Source organism: Puma concolor, chromosome B4 (genome assembly GCF_028749965.1).
Source record: "Puma concolor isolate L17-30 chromosome B4, mPumCon1.1.hap2, whole genome shotgun sequence".
Taxonomy (NCBI): Eukaryota; Metazoa; Chordata; class Mammalia; order Carnivora; family Felidae; genus Puma; species Puma concolor.
In genome coordinates this window covers 78,083,517-78,102,431 of record NC_141673.1, presented here as the reverse complement: position 1 = coordinate 78,102,431, position 18,915 = coordinate 78,083,517, and the positions used below count along the sequence as shown (strand labels likewise).

At 39.2% G+C, this 18,915-nt stretch overlaps 1 protein-coding gene across 6 annotated transcripts in view; it reads left to right on the top strand.

Annotated features, from left to right (window-relative positions):
* The window catches only part of FGD4 (FYVE, RhoGEF and PH domain containing 4), a 243,681-nt gene that overhangs the window by 73,220 nt on the left and 151,546 nt on the right, over positions 1-18,915 (top strand). The gene's annotated exons all lie outside the window — the stretch shown is intronic.

Below are 18,915 nucleotides of genomic sequence, written 5' to 3'. Positions count from 1 at the left end.
CTGAAGTCCAGTTGACTAGATCCTTCTGTCATTGGGGCTATAATGTTCTCCTGGTCTTTTGTAGTTAACTGAAAAGCCACTTTAAGTAAATGTGTTTGTTCAGAAAAACAATTTTAAACAGATTTTTCTTGATAAGAAAGAAAATAAACATCTAGGTGTAACTATTGCCAACATTTTGATGTATGTTTCTTTGTATCTGTTTTACAGAGTTGGGGTCCTATTTTTATTTTTTTAAAATTTTTAAAAATCTTTATTTATTTTTGAGAGAGAGAGAGACCGAGCACGAGCAGGGGAGGAATAGAGAGAGAAGGAGACACAGAATCTGAAGCAGGCTCCGGACTCTGAGCTGTCAGCACAGAGCCCGACATGGGGCTTGAATTCATGAACCGTGAGATGGTGACCTGAGCTGATGTTGGTCGCTTAACCGACTGAGCCACCACCCGGGTGCCCCAGTTGGGGTCCTATTTTATGTGGATCCCCTCCCATGTAACATGGAATTATCTCATGTTACTAAAAATTCTTAGTAAAAATTCAATAGTTGTATGATTCTGTTAAAAAGTATTACTTTAGTTAACATGTCCTCTATTGTTATTTAAATTTTTTTCAATATTTTGGATTATAAATAAGTGAGGACACCATCATATTTAATTAAAGACTATCTTGCAAAGTGCCTGGGGTGGGGGAAATCTCACTGTACTTATATTCTTGATTTATCATATAGCCTGACCTTAGAATTTTAAGGAAAAACACTGAATTAGGATTTTAAACAAATGTGTTGGGTGCAATGCTGGCTTAAACTTATGGATCTCACATTTTTTTAAACTTTTACTTCTGTGTGTCAGGCAGTCTATGCACTTGCTGTTTTTCAAAGGTGGGGGGCATTGCTTTATTTAGAGAAATAAACTGGAGTGGAATTTGTAGAACTTTTGCAAATAAATGGTTCATTGAAGAAAACTGAAAGAGGACTCCCCTAACTAAGGTTGGTTCTTCTATGTACAACCTCATGTAAATGGAAAACTAGATCCATGCAACAAAATAAATCAAGCATGGGCTATAAAAATATGGTGCCTGGGGAAAAAAACAGATTCACAAGGCTTTGGCCAAAGTTTTTCTTTGTTTTACTAGGTTAGAAATGGACTGGGATTCTCCCTGTAATTCAGCCACAGAAGAAAGAAAAAGCTTCTTGTTCTTCATTCCCATTGTATAGAGCCCCTATGTCACTGACTTGCACCAAGATGGACTACTGACCTTTCTTGTGGAATGAATAGAACTGAGTTTAGAGTACTTTGAAATACTCATAATTTCTTAACTATATCTTACTTTTAAAACTTGATAGGCATAATAATTAATTTTAATAGACTAGAACTAGCTAGGGTGTATGAATATAAAGTCAAAATATAAAAGTTTGGAGCCTTACTCTTCAAGGAGTTATTTTGGATCAGAAAATTTGATTTCAAGCAGCACCTGGGTGGCTCAGTCAGTTAAGCATCCAACTCTTTATTTCGGCTCATGTTATGATCACAGTGTCATAGGATCAAGCCCTGTGTCGGGCTTTGTGCTGAGCATGGAGCCTGCTTGAGTTTCTCTCCCTCTTTCTCTCTCTCTCTCCCTCTCTCCCTCTTACCCTCTTACCTTGTCTCCCACTTGTGCTCTCTCTCTCTCTAAAAAATAAATAAAATGAAAAAAAAGTTTTAATTTGATTTCAAGATTTCAGAAGATTTTTTTTCTTTGCCCTACCTCTGCCTTCCCCTTACTAGTTTAGATGGCAATACAAGTTAATATCCTGACTTTTCTTTATAAATGAGTAAAATATTACTGACTATGTGTTATACTTAGAAATAGCCATTTCTCCTAATATTTATTAAAACTTTAAAATTTAGGATCTGGTTGCTACGAAATACCAGATCTTATACACACACACGTATACACATATTTTATACTAAAAAGAAGTCAAAGTGAGATTTACTATAGGACTATATGTTTTATTCTCTAACGACAAGTATGAATAGACTTATTTTTAAGACTAAAGGAGACTCAGGATAACGCTCACAACCATAGTAATAATAAGGGACTTTTGTCCCCATTTTCATTCTTTTGTTTTTTGGGCATTGTAACCTGCACGTGCTTCTCTTCAGAGTGCATACAGTGCACTTAGTGTTCTCTAAGGATCAACTTTGTAACTGAACCAGTTGGACTCCTATCCAGTTTATACACTTGTTGGCATTTCTCCTGCCCATTTGTTTAATCTTTCCAACTCATTTGATCCTCTGGCATTAGAACTGACAGCTGCAATTACATGTGGGTTTATAAAGTAGCTGAATAATAAAATGCCATGACCTGGTTCTTGTATAGTTTCACCGATGACTGAGTTGGCAATGCTACAAATTGGTTTGGCAGGTCAGGTGGAACATTATCTTTACAGGAAAAGAGTTTATGTATAAAAAAGACTGGTATTGATCCTGAGTGATAGAAGTGCTGTTGCCTAAATCCCAGTCTTACTGTTTACTGAACACCTATAAGACAGTGCTTTGCTTTATAGACACATTATTTCTAATCCTCAGAATTGTCTTGTAAGATGGTTATGACCCTGTTTTTCAGATGGAGAAAGCAGATTTTTGAGGCTTTGTACTCATATCTGCATATTTAGTCCTACATGGTAAACTGAAATTCATGTCCAAGATCATTCATTTCCAAAGCTTGTGGCCAATCCATTGCACACTGTAGCAGTAATTTTGTTCATTGTGATTAGTAGTTTATTTCCATTTTGCCATTGACGGGCATTGACTATTATGATGAATGGTGCTATGAACATTTTGTACGTGTCTTTTGGTGGAATTATTGGGTCATGGGGTAGGCATCCGTTAAACTTTAGGAGATGTTAGCCTAAAATTTTTCCATACTGGTTGTAGTGTGTGAATATTCTGGGTGTTCCACTTCTTTGCCACTATTCTCCGTAGGTTTTAAAAAATTTTAGCCACGTGACAGGTGTCCAGTGGTATCATTTTGTGACTTTAATTCACATATCTCTGATGGTTAATCATTTTTATATGCTTATTGGAGACCTTCTTTGGTGAAGTTCCCAATCAAGATTTTTGCCCATTTAAAAAAAAAATTGGATTGTCTTTTTTTTTTTTTTTTTGGTCTGCATTCTTTATGTATTCTGAATACTAGTTCTTTGAGCACTCACTTATAAATACTTATTTTTCCTGTAATGCTTTCATTTTTATACTTACTGGTGTCCTTTCATGAGCAATGCTCAATTTCAGTTCTATCCTTTAATGTTAGGCTTCTGTGTTCTTTTTTTTAAAAAAAATTTTTTTTTAACGTTTTTATTTATTTTTGAGAAGAGAGAGACAGAGCATGAATGGGGGAGGGGCAGAGAGAGAGGGAGACACAGAATCGGAAGCAGGCTCCAGGCTCTGAGCCATCAGCCCAGAGCCCGACGCGGGGCTCGAACTCGCGGACCGCGAGATCGTGACCTGAGCTGAAGTCGGATGCTTAACCGACTGAGCCACCCAGGCGCCCCATTCTGTGTTCTTTTTAAAAGCCTTTGCCTATCTGAAGGTAGTAAAGATGATTTCCTACAGTATTTATAGAAGCATATTGTTTATTTGTTTATAATTGTTTTACCTTTCACATTTAGGTCTATGATTGCTCTGAAATGGATGTTTGTAAAAGATGTGTGGTAGGGGTCAAGATTTATTTTTTGTGCCATGTAGATATCAATTGGACTTAGCACCATTTACCGAAAAAACTGTCCTTTGCTCACTGTATCTCATTGGCAATTTTGTGGTACAGTTTTGACTGAGAATTCTGACATTTGACATTTGCAGAATCCAAACCACCCCAAATTCTTTTTGTTGTTTTCCTTAAATTGTCTCGAGCATGGATTATGCTTTGTATTTCTTTTTTTTTTTTTTTTATAATACTCCTGTAGAGATTCTTTTTTTTTTTTAATTTTTTTTTTTAACGTTTATTTATTTTTGAGACAGAGAATGAATGGGGGAGGGTCAGAGAGAGGGAGACACAGAATCCGAAACAGGCTCCAGGCTCTGAGCTGTCAGCACAGAGCCTGACGCGGGGCTTGAACTCACGGACCGCGAGATCATGACCCGAGCCGAAGTCGGTCGCTCAACTGACTGAGCCACCCAGGCGCCCCTATGCTTTGTATTTCATCGCATCTCACCTAGTATAGTGCTCTGTACACATTGTAGGAAAGAGTTGAGAATTTACCAGTCCTGGAAAGGTTTTTATTAATGGAATGACAGCTGTTGGGGTTTACATCCCTGCAGGGGAAGGAAAAGGAAGTGGTTTGCATTGCTGGGTGCAAGTGGTGTGTATGTGAGTTTTTGAGGCAAAATCTGCCTAGCTGCACTTTTCCCATGAATTTCTTTACACTGAAAATTATGGACGTTTGGATTATAGCTGTTCTCACTGGATTGAAAGCAAGTATCAGAGGAATTATTCACTGAAAACACAGTTCTTCAGCTGTACTCTCTGATGAGTTCTGTATGTGCTCAATAAACTTACGTGTTCACCATAGTGGGGACCTATTCCCCCCTCATTTGGTTTATTTCTTTGGTTCTTTTTTTTTTTTTTTTTAAGTTTACTTATTTATTTTGAGAGACAGCAAGAGCATGTGTATGAGCAAGAGGGGAGGGGCAGAGAGAGAGGAAGAGAGAGTATCCCAAGCAGGCTCCATGCGGTCAGTGCACAGCCCAACTTGGGGCTCTTTCCCACTAACCATGAGATCATAACCTTAGCCAAAATAAAGAATCGGTTGCTTAACTGACTGAGCCATGCAGGTGCCCCTATTTTGTTGTTGTTGTTGTTGTTTTTAATTTAAATTCAAGTTAGTTAGCACATAGTGTAGTATTGGTTTTGGGATTAGAACCCAGTGATTTATCACTTATATATAACACCCTGTGCTGATCCCAACAATGTCTGCCTATCACCAATTTAGCACAGCCCCCACCCACATTGGTTCTTAATTTGATTTTTAAGTAAGCACTAAGAAGGAGTTCCGTGAAAGAATTTTGGTCCTGGCCATGATGGAAGAATTGGTATTGTAATACTCTTCTGCCATTAAAAAACTATAAAACTGGAAAAATATATGCAGCTTTATATGCTTACATTAGAAAAGAGGTTTTACAATCAATGATCTGAGCTTCTACCTGAAGAATTTAGAAAATGAGGAAATTAAACCAAAAGTAAATAGAAAGGCATAAAAAATATAAAAGTGAAAAATATGCACTAGAGAACAGACAATAGAGAAAATAAAATGCTTCCTTGAAGTAATAGTAAGATTGATAAGTCCCTGTTGAGACTGATCAAGAATGAGACAATTCCAGTATCAGGATTGTTACAGACACTAAAAGGATAATAAGTGGTTACTATGAACAACTTAGATAAAACAGACACATTTCTTTGGAAGACAAACTGAATAAACCATGAAGAAATAGAAATTTGACTAGCCCTTCAGTCTACTAAAGAAATTGAGTTGGCAGTTAAAAGTTTTCTAACAGAGAATACCATGATGCTGCTGGCCCAGGAGCCACATTTTAAGAACCAGTATGTTAGACTGTGACGTCTGTAAGGGCAAGGAATAGCTTTCGAACCCCTTTTTATTATCTGCATGTGACATAACATTCCTGGTAAATGTTTCTTAAATAGAATTGATTGGATGACATGGTACTAAGTAGGGAAGTTTCTTCCCTTGAGAAATCTAACAGCTTTTTATTTTCTTTCTTTGGTAAGGAATTTTGATCTTCTAGTTCATTTCAGAAAATGTGTACACCCTAATGAAATGAAAACACTTAAATTTCTTGTGTTTGTGAAACTATATATGATTAGGAAGGTCTCAGGGTTTCCTTGGTGATCATATAAATCATGTTGGGTGTTAAGTAAGTGTGGGCTGTATTGTTCCCAGACTTGATGCTTTAAAACCATAAATCCTGTGGTTTTACATGAGTTAAACCAAAAATGACATTGATCCTCTCCCTAGCAAAGGCAATTTGGGGTGGGGTGGCATGGGGGAGAGGGGAATCTTATGAGGGCAATGTGTGTGTGTTTTCTGGCATTACAGTTCTGTTGAACACGGTATCCCCAGTTTTTAAAGAAAGAACCAAATTGTGGCACCCCAATTGCTTCTTAAAATTCATGAGTTTCATCTAGCATGAGGCATTATTCAGCTAATAGTTGAAAATCCTCCAAAGTGAACAGCATTTAAGAGGCTATTAGAAACCTTATTAGAAAGGCAGATAGTGACTCTGAACAATAAATCAGCTCAATCTGCAGGAGAAAATGGTACATCAGCTGAAAATAAGTCTCCTTTGAATCAGGAGCCAACTCTTGTTGGGTGGAAAGTTTTGTTTATGTGAAGAAATTTGAAATGGCTGTGCTCATATTTATTGGACTCTTAGAGAAATTATGTCCTTGAGCATTACCAACCCCTATAAAATGTTAAATAGCTTAATTACATATCAAAATCATCTTTTAAACCCCATCTACCCTGGCATAATTGAGAAAAAACTGAAGCAAACTCTTCCTTAGAAATAAATTCATAAAATTTATTTTTTTAATGTTTATTTTTGAGAGAGCACAAACGGGGGAGGGGTAGAAAGAGGGGGCCAGAGGATCTGAAGCAGGCTCTGCACTGACAGCAGCAAGCCCGACGTGGAGCTTAAACTCACGAACTGAACTGCAAGATCATGACCTGAACCAAAGTCAGATGCTCAACTGACTGAGCCACCTAGGTGCCACGATTTCATAAAATTACTTAAAGAGCACAATGTTTAGAATAATGCCAATCCTGATACATATTATGCAAAAGTTTTAAAGGAAATGCATCAAAACGTTAACCACGATTATATCTACCGGATTGTTTTATAGGTGATTTTAATTTTATTTCTAATTTTTTTATTAAAAATTTTTAAACATTTTTTTAAATTAATTTATTTATTTTGAGAGAGAGGGAGACAGAGTGTGAGAGGAGGAGAGGAGGAGGGGAAGAGAGAGAGAGAGAGAGAGAGAAAGAGAGAATTACAAGCAGGCTCTGAGCCATCCGTGCAGATCCTGACAGAGGGCTTGATCTGCGCAAGATCACCACCTGAGCCAAATCCAGGAGTTTGACGCCCAACCCACTGAGCCACATACACGCCCATTTCTATAATTTATTTTTAATTTTTTATTAAAAAAATTTAATGTTTATTTTTGAGAGAGAGACAGAGTGCAAGCAGGGGAGGGGCAGCGAGAGAGAGAGACAGAATCCAAAGCAAGCTCCAGGCTCTGAGCTGTCATCACAGAGCCTGACGCGGGGCTTGAACCCACAAACTGTAAGATCATGACTTCCCTCCCTCTCTCCTTCTCTCCTCTCCTTCTTTTCTTCTCTCCCTCTCTCCTATTCTCCCTCCCTCCCTCACTCCTTTTGTCTCTCCCTCTCCCCCTCCCCTCCCCATTCCTCTCCCCTGCTTCCACTCACCCACTCTCTCTCTCTCTCTCTCAAAATGAAACAAAACAAAACAAAACAAAACAACTTTGAGCATGGGAGTCTGCATTTTTTCTAGCATTAGAAAAGGTATAAAGCTGGTGCTGCTGTAAACACAGACATCCCTGCTGTCCAGTGAGTGACAAATCAGTGAAGGTGGAGACAAGTGAAGAGAATATAACTGGGGCTTATGAACTGACTAGCTATTTTGGGCTCCCAGGTTGGCTGACTGTACTTCTGTTTTCAAGAGGAAAACACCATTGTGTGATCACATTGGAATAGTGTTAGGATTTACATGACTGCCAGGTTTAGGTCATGAGGTAAAATCTGGATCATAAATAGGGAAAATGGAGAGCTAGCGTAAAGTCACGCGTCACTGTCCACCCACCCTGTAGAAAAGCAAAGGAATAGAGAAGAGTGCCAAGAAGAAAGTTTAAAAAATTTTCCCTTGATTTACATTTTTGCTAAGTCAGACATCTCTTGTTCACTTTTCCCCCAGAAAGCATCTAGAATATCCGTGACCTCTATAAGATCCCTTATCTCCTGGACTGCCCACCATCTTCCCTTTGAGACTTACTCTTTTGTCCTGGAGAAAGTGTGGTATCCTGATGAGTCAAGTTCATTAGTCCTGGGCCATAGACTTCCTGCCTGCTTGTTCCTCAAGACTAGCAAGTGTACTTGCTGCTTGACTTGCTTCAGAAACTTATCATGTATTTCCGTGCCCATTCGCTCAGATGTGTCTGTGACCTGGCACTGTGGTCACTACCTGGGTAGGTAACAGTGGTGGAGCCCACACTTGCATTGTCTTTATTCATTCCCTACTGTTTTTTCTTCTGTTCATTTTTCAACAAAGATTTAGTGAGCACCTACTTTGGGCCAGATACTGGGGATTCCTTAGTAAATAAAACAAAATTCCCTTATTCATGGAATTTACCTTCTAGGGTGGGAGGCAGACAATAAAATGAGTGGGGGAAAAAATTTAATGTTGGGCAGGAATAAGTGCTATTAAACGACAAAAGGACCAAGGTGCTGGAATAGGTAGGAAGTCTCAAGGGGTTGTGAGGAAGCAAAGAGATACTTGAAGAAATGGCATCTAAGCACAGACTCTAATGAAGTGTGTTATGGAAGCAAGAGGAAAATTTGGGGAAATGCTCTAAACAGAGGGAAGGGCAAGTGCGGAGGACCTGAAACAGGAATGAGGTTTGACATCAGAACTTGACAGGGAAGTATTTAAATTCCTACACACCTGTTGGGCAGACTAGCTTACGAGGAATGGTAAGGTCTTTACTTGGACCTACCTCCAGCTATATGTTCAGTAAGATATCATTTACCTTGTTTTCTCACATATAAAGATTAAAAGCTTTTAATCTGTTAATGGGGTTCCATGTTTGAACTGATAACTTCATGTTTTGCCAATGAATTGTTGTATAATGTCTAAACACATTTACTTGTGATGTGTTTATGAATATTTATTTAGTGAACATTTATGGGTCTTACCTGATGGATTGGATGTGGCTGAGGAGGGAAAAAGTGGGGAAGGAGATGCTGATGAGAAGAGGAAAGGAGTTGCTGGAGAGACCCCCGCAGAACCGGGAGAGTTGATTGTGAGGCAATACAGGAAGAAGGAATGCCAAAGAAGAATGAGGTCAGCACAGTCAGATGCACCCAGGGAAGTCCAGGGATACAAGAACTGAACAGTGACCTGTGGGTATGGCACCTGGGATGTCTCTGCTAGTCTTGGAGGGAGCAGAGTCTGGTGTATGTTGGTCAGACAGAGGTGAGCTGAGGAAGTGGAGGCCATGACTGTAGATTTCCCACCTTTTGAGAAGTATGAACAAGAAAGACAGGAACAAGATTAGACAGCTTGACAAAAATATGAATGGAGCTAAGAGGGTTTTTTTGCTTTTGTTTTTGTTTTTTATTTTAAAAGAAATTTCATTGGTGGTTTTTCATGACAGGAAGTCATCCTTTGCTATCCTTGGCTCACAGAGTAAACAGTTGTTTTACGTGCATTTATGTCCCACCACCACACTTTTAAACATGTTTAAAACTTCTTACAGCTATATAGTTATCCAAGTATTCAAAGAGAGTTCACCTATGTAATCTTGATCTTCTTGAAAGGAAGGTACCAAATATTATGCCTGTTTCTTAGATGCATGCCTCAAATCCCAGGTTATAGCTGAGAAGTCACCCCCCAAAAAGCTGTAGGACAAAAAATTCTATAAGTATTTCCCATCCTGCCAAGAGTTTGGCAATCTATATTCACAGCATTAACTAACCATGATTTGTCCCCATATTCAACTGATTATCCTCTGGTTACCTCAGAAAAGAACCCAGGGCATTTATATATAATTTATAGGGAAGATGAAAATTTTCAGAATACACCATTATGTCCCTCTTGCCGCACACATACCCTGCCTTACACAGAGCAGATACGGTCACCTTCAAATGTTCACAATGGAGTACACCTCAGTCCTAGTCTTAAAGGATTCTTGCCCACACAGCCTGGCTACTCTTTTCAAGACTTTCCTCTTTCTGGGGTTTGGACTTGGAGTAGAAATGTAAGGTTAGGTAGAGAGAGTTGATTTTATAAGACCAGATGAGAGGCCATAAATAATCCCCAGGTTTCAATAGTAAGGGTTCAGTTGATTATTTTTGCTGAATTTGCTTTCTCTCCTAACAAAGAAAACCCTGTAGAACTTAAGCTCAACAGTTTTGTGTAAATTTGATCTAAGTAGTAGCGGTGCCCCCAAGTTGTGAGCATCCAAATATATAAATCAATTAATAACAAACATAAACTCATTGGTAATAATAGTAGGGGACTTTATCACCCCACTTACAGCAATGGACACATCATCTAAGCAGAAAAATCAACAAGGAAACAATGGCTTTGAATGTCACACTAGACCAGATGGACACTTAACAGATATATTCAGAACATTTCATCCAAAAGCAGCGGAATACACATTCTTCTCCAGTGCACATGAAACATTTTCCAGAATAGATGACATACTGGGTCACAAATCAGCCCTCAACAAGTACAAAAAGATTAAGATCATACTTTGCATATTTTCAGACCACAACGCTATGAAACTTGAAATCACCACAGGAAAAAAAGACCACAAATACTTGGAGGTTAAAGAACATCCTACTAAAGAATGAATGGGTTAACCAAGAAATTAAAGACACCAAGGCACCTGGGTGGCTCAGTAAGTTAAGCATCCAGCTTCAGCTCAGGTCATGATCTTGTGGTTTGTGAGTTCGAGCCCCACATTGGGCTCTCTGCTGTCCCAATACTACTACCCCTGCCACTCTCTGCCCCTTCCCCGCTCATGCTTTCTCTCAAAAATAAACATTAAAAAAAAAAGAAATTAAAGAGGAAATAAAAAAGTACACGGCAGCCAATGAAAATGAAAGCATGACAGTCCAAAACCTTTGGGATGCAGCAAAGGTGGTCATAAGAGGGAAATACATAGCAATCCTGGCCTTCCTAAAGAAAGAAGAAATATTTCAAATATATAATCCAACCTTACACCTAAAGGAGCTGGCAAAAGAACAGCATATAAAGCCCAAAACCAGAAGAAAATGGGAAATAATAAAGATTAGAGCAGAAATCAATGATATCAATATCAAAAAATAGTGGAACAGATAAACAAAACTAGGAGTTGCTTCTTTGAAGGAATTAATAAAATTGATAACCCCCAGCCAGACTTACCAGAAAGAAAAAGGACCCAAATAAATAAAATCATGAATGAAAGAGGAGAGATCACAACCAATACCATAGAAATACAAATTGGGCACTCTGGAAGAGATGAACAAATTCCTAGAAATATGTAAACTACCAAAACTGAAACAGGAAGAAATGGAAGCTTTGAACAGATCCATAACCAGTAAAGAAATTGAATCAGTAATCAAAAATCTCCCAACAAACAGGAGTCCAGAGCCTGGGAGCATGACTTCCCAGGGGAATTCTACCAAACATTTAAAGGTATTCTTTTGAAACTGTTCCAAAAAATAGAAATGAAAGGAAAACTTCCAAATTCATTCTATGAAGCCAGTATTACCTTGATCCCAAAACCAGACAAAGACCCCCTAAAAAGGAGAGTTACAGACCAATTTCCCTGATGAACATGGATGCAAAAATACTCAACAAGATACTAGCAAATTGAATCCAATAATATTTTAAAAGAAATATTCACCATGATCAAGTAAGATTTATTCCTGGGCTGCAGGGATGGTTCAATATCCACAAATAAGTCAACGTGATATACCACATTAATAAAGGAAAGGATAAGAAATATATGATCCTCTCAATAGATGCAGAAAAAACATTTGACTACATACAGCATTCTTTCTTCATAAAAACCTTCAAGAAAGTAGGTATGGAAGGAACATACTTCAACATCATAAAGACCATATATGAAAGACCCATGGCTAATATCCTTGATGGAGAAATGTATAGCCAACTAATCCTTGACAAAACAGGAAAGAATATCCAATGGAAAAAAGTCTCTCCATCAAATGATGTTGGGAAAACTGGACAGCTACATGCAGAAGAATAAAACTGGAACACCATATGCAAAAATAAATTCAAAATGGATGAAAGTCCTAAATTTAAGACAGGAAGCCATCAGAATCCTAGAGGAAAAAACAGGCAGCAATCTCTTTGACCTAGGCCACAGCAACTTAGTAGGCATATATCCAGAGGCAAGGGAAACAAAAGCACAAATGAACTACAGGGACCTCATCAAGATAAAAAGCTGCTGCACAGTGAACAAAACAGTTAACACTAAAAGACAACCAGTGGAATGGGAGGAGATATTTACAAATGACATCAGGTTAGTATCTAAAATCTATAAAGAATTTATCAAACTCAACACCCAAAAAACAATCCAGTGAAGAAATGGGCAGAAGACATGAATAGACACTTTTCCAAAGAAGACATCCATGGCTAACAGACACATGAAAAGATGCTTCACATCACTCATCATCAGAGAAATACAAATTAAAACCATAATGAGATACCACCTCACACCTGTCAGAATGGCTAAAATTAACAGCTCAGGAAACAACAGATGTTGGCAAAGATGCAGAGAAAGGGAAACTCTTTTGCACCACTGGTGGGAATGCAAACTGATGCAGCTACTCTAAAAAACAGTATGGAGGTTCCTCAAAAAATTAAAAATAGAACTACCCTACAATCCAGCAGTTGCACTACTAGGTATTTATCCACAAGGATACAGGAGTGCTGATTCAAAGAGGCATATGCACCCCGATGTTTATAGCAGTGCTATCAATAATAGCCAATGTATGGAAAGAGCCAAAATGTCCAGTGACTGATGAGTGGATAAAGAAGATGTGGTATACAATGGAGTATTACTCAGCCATCAAAAAGAACAAAATCTTGTCATTTACAACAATGTGGATGCAATTAGAGTGTATTACGCTAAGCGAAATAAGTCAGAGAAAGACAAATACCATATGATTTAACTTGTGGAGTTTAAGAAACAAAACAGATGAACATTAGGAGAAGGGAAGGAAAAGTAAAGTAAGATAAAAACAGAGAGGGAGGCAAACCGTAAGAGACTCCTAACTACAGAGAACAAACTTGGGTTGCTGGAGGGGAGGTGGGTGGGTGGATGAGCTAAATGGGTGATGGGCATTAAGGAGAGTACTTTGTGGGATGAGCACTAGGTGTTCTATATAAGTAACGAATCACTAAATTCTACTCCTGAAACCAATACTACACTGTATGCTACTAACTCCAGTTAAAACAAAAATAAGGTAGTAAGGGTTTGCATGTGTTGGTCTTTCAGGATATTTATTTTTTGAACTGTAATAACTGTTGAACATTGAGTTTTACGAGCGCAAACCTGAGTTGTCCTTTCCATTCTGGCTCAATCTCAGCCTCTAAAAGAATGTTTAGGGGCACCGGGTGGCTCAGTTGTTTGGGCGTCTGACTTCAGCTCAGGTCATGATCTCGCCGTGAGTTCAAGCCCCACGTCAGGCTCTGTGTGGACAGCTCAGAGCCTGGAGCCTGGTTCGGATTCTGTGTCTCCCTCTCTCTCTGCCCCACCCCTGCTTGTGCTCTCTGTCTCTCAAAAATGAATAAACGTTTAAAAAAAATTTTTAAATGTTCATAATGTTGATATTTTGATCATTTTTACAGAATATTTGCGTATCTTTGCCTAGTACCATAGTATTTTCCTAGTACCATCCATCTATCTATCACTGTTTTATCTTGTTAGCTCCTCACCAGCTCCTGCCCCTGCACCAGAGGTAAAGGTCTTTGTTTCTCAAACGTGCTGAAGATTCCTTAAGAGAAAGGAACCAGTGTCTCATTTTTGTCTATAGAGTTTAGGTTGGAACTTTGCAAATTGTGGAGCCCAATGTCTTGTTTACATAAGTCTTTGTTTTTAACCCTTTTTCCACTTGTCACACTGTCTCATAAACATTTAACTTAAATGCATTTACTAATTAATACATTACCATAAATGTATAGTATGTTGTATATATTGTACTCCCTGCAAAGAGTCTTCAGCTTTCATGTATTTCAGGAATTTTCTTAAACAAATAAAGAAGAATTAAAACATCTAGATTCCAATTTAGATGAGTCACTTCCTGAAAAAAAAAAAATGTAAGAAGGAAGAATGTGAATGGCAACAGACTAGGACCCAGATGCTTGTATAATTTCCTCCCACCTCTGTTTTAGAGTCAGTGTTAAAGATCTGTAAGGAGAGGGTTTATTACCCTAACGAAGACAGTAACAGATACTCTAATGATGGGAAGAATTGGATCCTGTTATTCACACTGGACTAAGACATCATCCTTCCAATTTTAATCAAAAACATCCCTTAGGGGTTCTTGGCTGGCTTAGTTGGTAGAACATGCAACTCTTGATCTCAGGGTTATCAGTTCAAGCCCCACATTGGGTATGGAGCCTACTTAAAAAAAATCCATGGGGCATTGGTAGATCTGAGGTCAAGTCCTAATGGTTGGACTTTGATGAAAGATGGCTAGTATACAAGCCTCCCTAACATAGACTAACCCTCCTCAACTTTTGTTTTCTTTATAGTGTGGTACCTGGGCATGTCCCAAAAAGGGAAATACTTCTCTGAAATGCTAACCACAAGAGAGGAATGATGGGCAGTTAAAAAAAAATTGCTTCCATCATGTCAGGCTAGACTCGTTACTGTATCATCTTAACCCCCTGCAAACTGGGCAGAAAAGTTCCACTTATTTCATTGTGTTTTCTTTTGCCTATAAAGCACTCTTTACCCTGCAAATACATTTTTCTAAATCATGTCTTTAAAACTAGTTGCAAAAGAGAAAAGTTAAATTTAAAAACAAATCTTATAGAATGTTAAGAATACAAAATTCTCGGTAAATGTCTGAGAAAATATCACCTGTTTACGAATATTGTATTTTGTGTTTCAGTGTCCGTGCCTGGTCAGCCCTGTTGTTTAGTCTGGTCCTTCTTAAGCTGACATGATGAGTTTGATCTCCAATCAGGATAGGTAATTTGAGTCTGTTTCATAGTCACTCCCAGCCTGACAATATCCAGTCACCTCATAATGCAAACCATTTGTCCAGAAGGAGTTTGGGTAAGAGTAGAAACAGCACACGGAAAGAGCAGTGCTGGTGTCAACGTCACTCAACAGTGTGCCCTACGGGGGATGTAACCACCACCTCACCTGGTAGCCTAGTAACATCTCATGCTCCAACCTTTCATCATAGCACACCTAAATTTTAGTATGAATTTCCTTCTGGAAAATAAATACTTGTCCTGGCTGCTCTAGCCCTTTCTCTGTTCCCCCTGAAACCAGTAAGAATGAGGAAGAACCTTCCTTCCTCTAACATTCATTCTTAGTGTTTGAGAGCAGAAGGGAATTTGGGAGATGATCTACACTAGCTCCCTTATTTTGAGACTGAAGCACACGTGATAGGGAGGGCAAAACAACCTGCCCATGTCATACCACTGGCTAAGCAGTAAGTCCAGGCTTCTGAATTTCTAGTTAGGGAGTCTTATCATCTGGCACTGCGAGAACTAAGGGCTTAAAGACATCATTGACAAAATATGTGCCTAGGCTGAGGTGCTCTGGGGCAGTGCCACCAGCTCAGTGGGGTGCTACCTGGAGGGTATTTTAAAATTTCAAGGGAAACACAGGGACATCTATTAAACTCTGTGGGAACAATTAGCTCTAGGTGGTTCTGTTTTAGAATTACACTGTACTGTGTTTCTTTTGATGACATCATAGTTTTTTGCAGAGCTGGGGTTTCGGCGGGTTATCGTGATAATAAGCAAGTATCTGGTAAAAATCAGTGTGGAACAGAAATGAGGATGGCAAGGTCTAATATGATCTTGTGGTGTGAGAAGTTTTGTAGGACCAAAACCCATCCAGTACCTACATGCCATTAGTCAGTAATGGTAATGATTTCAGAGTGGAATAAAAATATTAATTTTTCTTGCAACTGTTTTATGTTACATTTTCAAATGGTGGTAAGTTGCTGGGTCAAAAATAGTTACAAAGTTGTTTATACCTAATTACTTAATAAGTGAGCCTGTTAGGGGCACCTGGGTGGCTCAGTCTGTTGAGGATCTGACTCTTGGCTTCAGCTTGGGTCATGATCTCATGGTTGGCGAGTTCAAGCCCTGCATTGGGCTCTGTGCTGACAATGCAGAGCCTGCCTGGGGTTCTCTGTCTCCCTCTCTCTCTGCCCCTCCCCAAGTTGTGTGTGTGCATGTGTGCACACTCGCTCTCAAAATAAGTGAACTTAAAATAAAATAAAATAAAATAAAATAAAATAAAATAAAATAAAATAAAATAAAATAAAATAAATGAGCCTGTTAGAGATTTCTCTTGGCCTGGAGTGCCATGAAAATGTTACTGAGAGGGGCGCCTGGGTGGCTCAGTTTGTTGAGCGTCCGACTTCAGCTCAGGTCATGATCTCACAGTTTATGAGTTCGAGCTCCGTGTCGGGCTCTGTTCTGACAGCTCGGAGCCTGGAGCCTGCTTCGAATTCTGTGTCTCCCTGTCTCTGCCCCTAACCCACTCACATTCTGTCTCTGTCTCTCTCAAAAATAAATAAACATTAAGAAAAAAAAAAGTTATTGAGAAGTGGCTAAGGACTCCATGATTCAAAAAAAAAAAAGACGTTAGAGTGAAGAGAGCCAAAGCATAAGAGACTCTTAAAAACTGAGAACAAACTGAGGGTTGATGGGGGGGTGGGAGGGAGGGGAGGGAGGGTGATGGGTATTGAGGAGGGCACCTGTTGGGATGAGCACTGGGTGTTGTATGGAAACCAATTTGACAATAAACTTCATATATTGAAAAAAAAAAAAAAGAGTTTGGGAAGCTCTGACTTACAGCATCTTCCTGGATAAAACTTCTTGCTAAGAGAAAGAGAAAGGCTGAGTAAGGATGGATGCAACCAGGTACGTTCAGTAGCCAAGGGAGGCAGAACAGTACTCACAAGGCTATTTGATCGCTGCTTTGCCGGCACAGTGGCCACTATGACGGATGCTGGGCAGTGTTGCTGCCCACCCAGCATTTGAAGAAGATAAATTATCCGGCCTGTTTCCAACCCTTTTTCACCTTGAAAATCTTTACGGGATTGTTGGCTCTTTGTCACATGCTTACGTTTGGAGGCCCTGTTACTAGATTGGTGGACAGTGCGGCTGGAGGTGCCATCACGTAGACAATGTCAGAACCCCCAGAGGTGCACGTGGCTCTGAAGAGGACACTGCCGCTTGTGTGCCTTTCTGGGATCTGCCGTTTTTTTCTTCTGTCTCAGTAAATGCCCATGGAATCAATTCTCTAGAAACTGTGAGTCAAGTTCTTCCTAGATTTTTTTATTGTGTCTTGCTACTTGGTAGATCCACCTAAGAACAGAGTAGAATCACCATTGAAAAATATGTGTAGAAGGAGTAAATATTATTTTTAGAGAGTAATCATTTTTGACATCAAGAATTTTGGAAAACAGAGGAAAGGAAAATATCACCAATATTTCTTCCTCACAACTGCTCTTAGAATTTTGAAGTAGGTAACCCTAGGCTTTAGTTCCTAAGTATCTTTTCTTTTTTATGTAGTTGTTCATAGTGAGTATTTAGTTATGTATTTATTTTTTCCCCTTTACTTCCAGAAGATAATGTAGCAATAATGACTTAGAGCCAAGCTTTGGTCTCAAATGAAGTTCAGATCTTAGCTGTGAGACAGAGGGCACAGAACCGAATTTCTGAGTCTTTGTTTCCACACCTAAAAAATGAGGATAGTAAGGTCTACTCTATAATCCCTGTGAGGTTTAAATAAAATATTGTGAACTGCTTATTACAATACCTGATACCTACTAGGGGCTCAGCAAAGAGTATATACTTTTTTAAATGTTTATTTATTTTGAGAGAGAGAGACACACACACACACAGAGTACACACATGAGTCGGGGAGGGGCACACAGAGAGAGAGAGAGAGAGAGAGAGAGAGAGAATCCCAAGCAGGCTTTGCACTGTCAGTGCAGAGCCTGACAAGGAGCTCAATCCCATGATCTGTGAGATCATGTCCTGATCCAAAATAGAGTTGGCTGATTAACCAACTGAGCCACCCAGGTGTCCCAATAGTATATTGTTATTAAAATGCCATCAACATTCTCCTTATGCCACATAGGTTTTGTGACCATATTTTTAATAACTACATGATATTCTATCAAGTTGTACGCATTCTTGTGTAATCATTCATCTGTTATTAGATTCTTAGGTTGCCTCTAAATTTGCACTAGACTAAAAAATTCTGCAGCAAGCGGTTATTCATTGCAGATTTAATAAGTGCTCACTATACACAAGGACCTTTGCCTGGCATTAGGAGCATAGAGTCCAGAGTGGCAGTCCCTGGCTTTGAGGGGCTGGCTCACAGTCTGGTGGCAGGGGAGATGCATACAGATAACTGGCCTGTGGTAAACACCATCACAGTCCCAATTACTGAGAAAGTGCAGAGGAGAGAACAAACTGTCAGACTGCCTGAAGAGCTTGGGGAAGGCAGGAAAGGGTTGTAGAAGAGGATTTCGGTGAGTAAAGGGGTTGGGTCCCAGGTTGTTAAGGGCTTTTTAAGCCATCGCATAGAATGGGACCTTTTTTTTTTTTAATGTTTGTTTATTTTTGAGAGACAGGGAGACAGAGAATGAGCAGGGGAGGGGCAGAGAGCAATGGAGACACAGAGTCCAAAGCAGGCTCCAGGATCTGAGCTGTCAGCGCAGAGCCCGATGCAGGGCTTGAACCCACGAACCATGAGATCATGACCTGAGCTGAAGTTGGACGCTTAACTGACTGAGCCATCCAGGTGCCTCTAGAATGGGACGTTTTTAGTGCAACAGAAAGTCAGTTTTGAGAAGAGAGTTGGCATTATCCATTTAGGTTTTATAGCCCTGTAGGAGGTGAG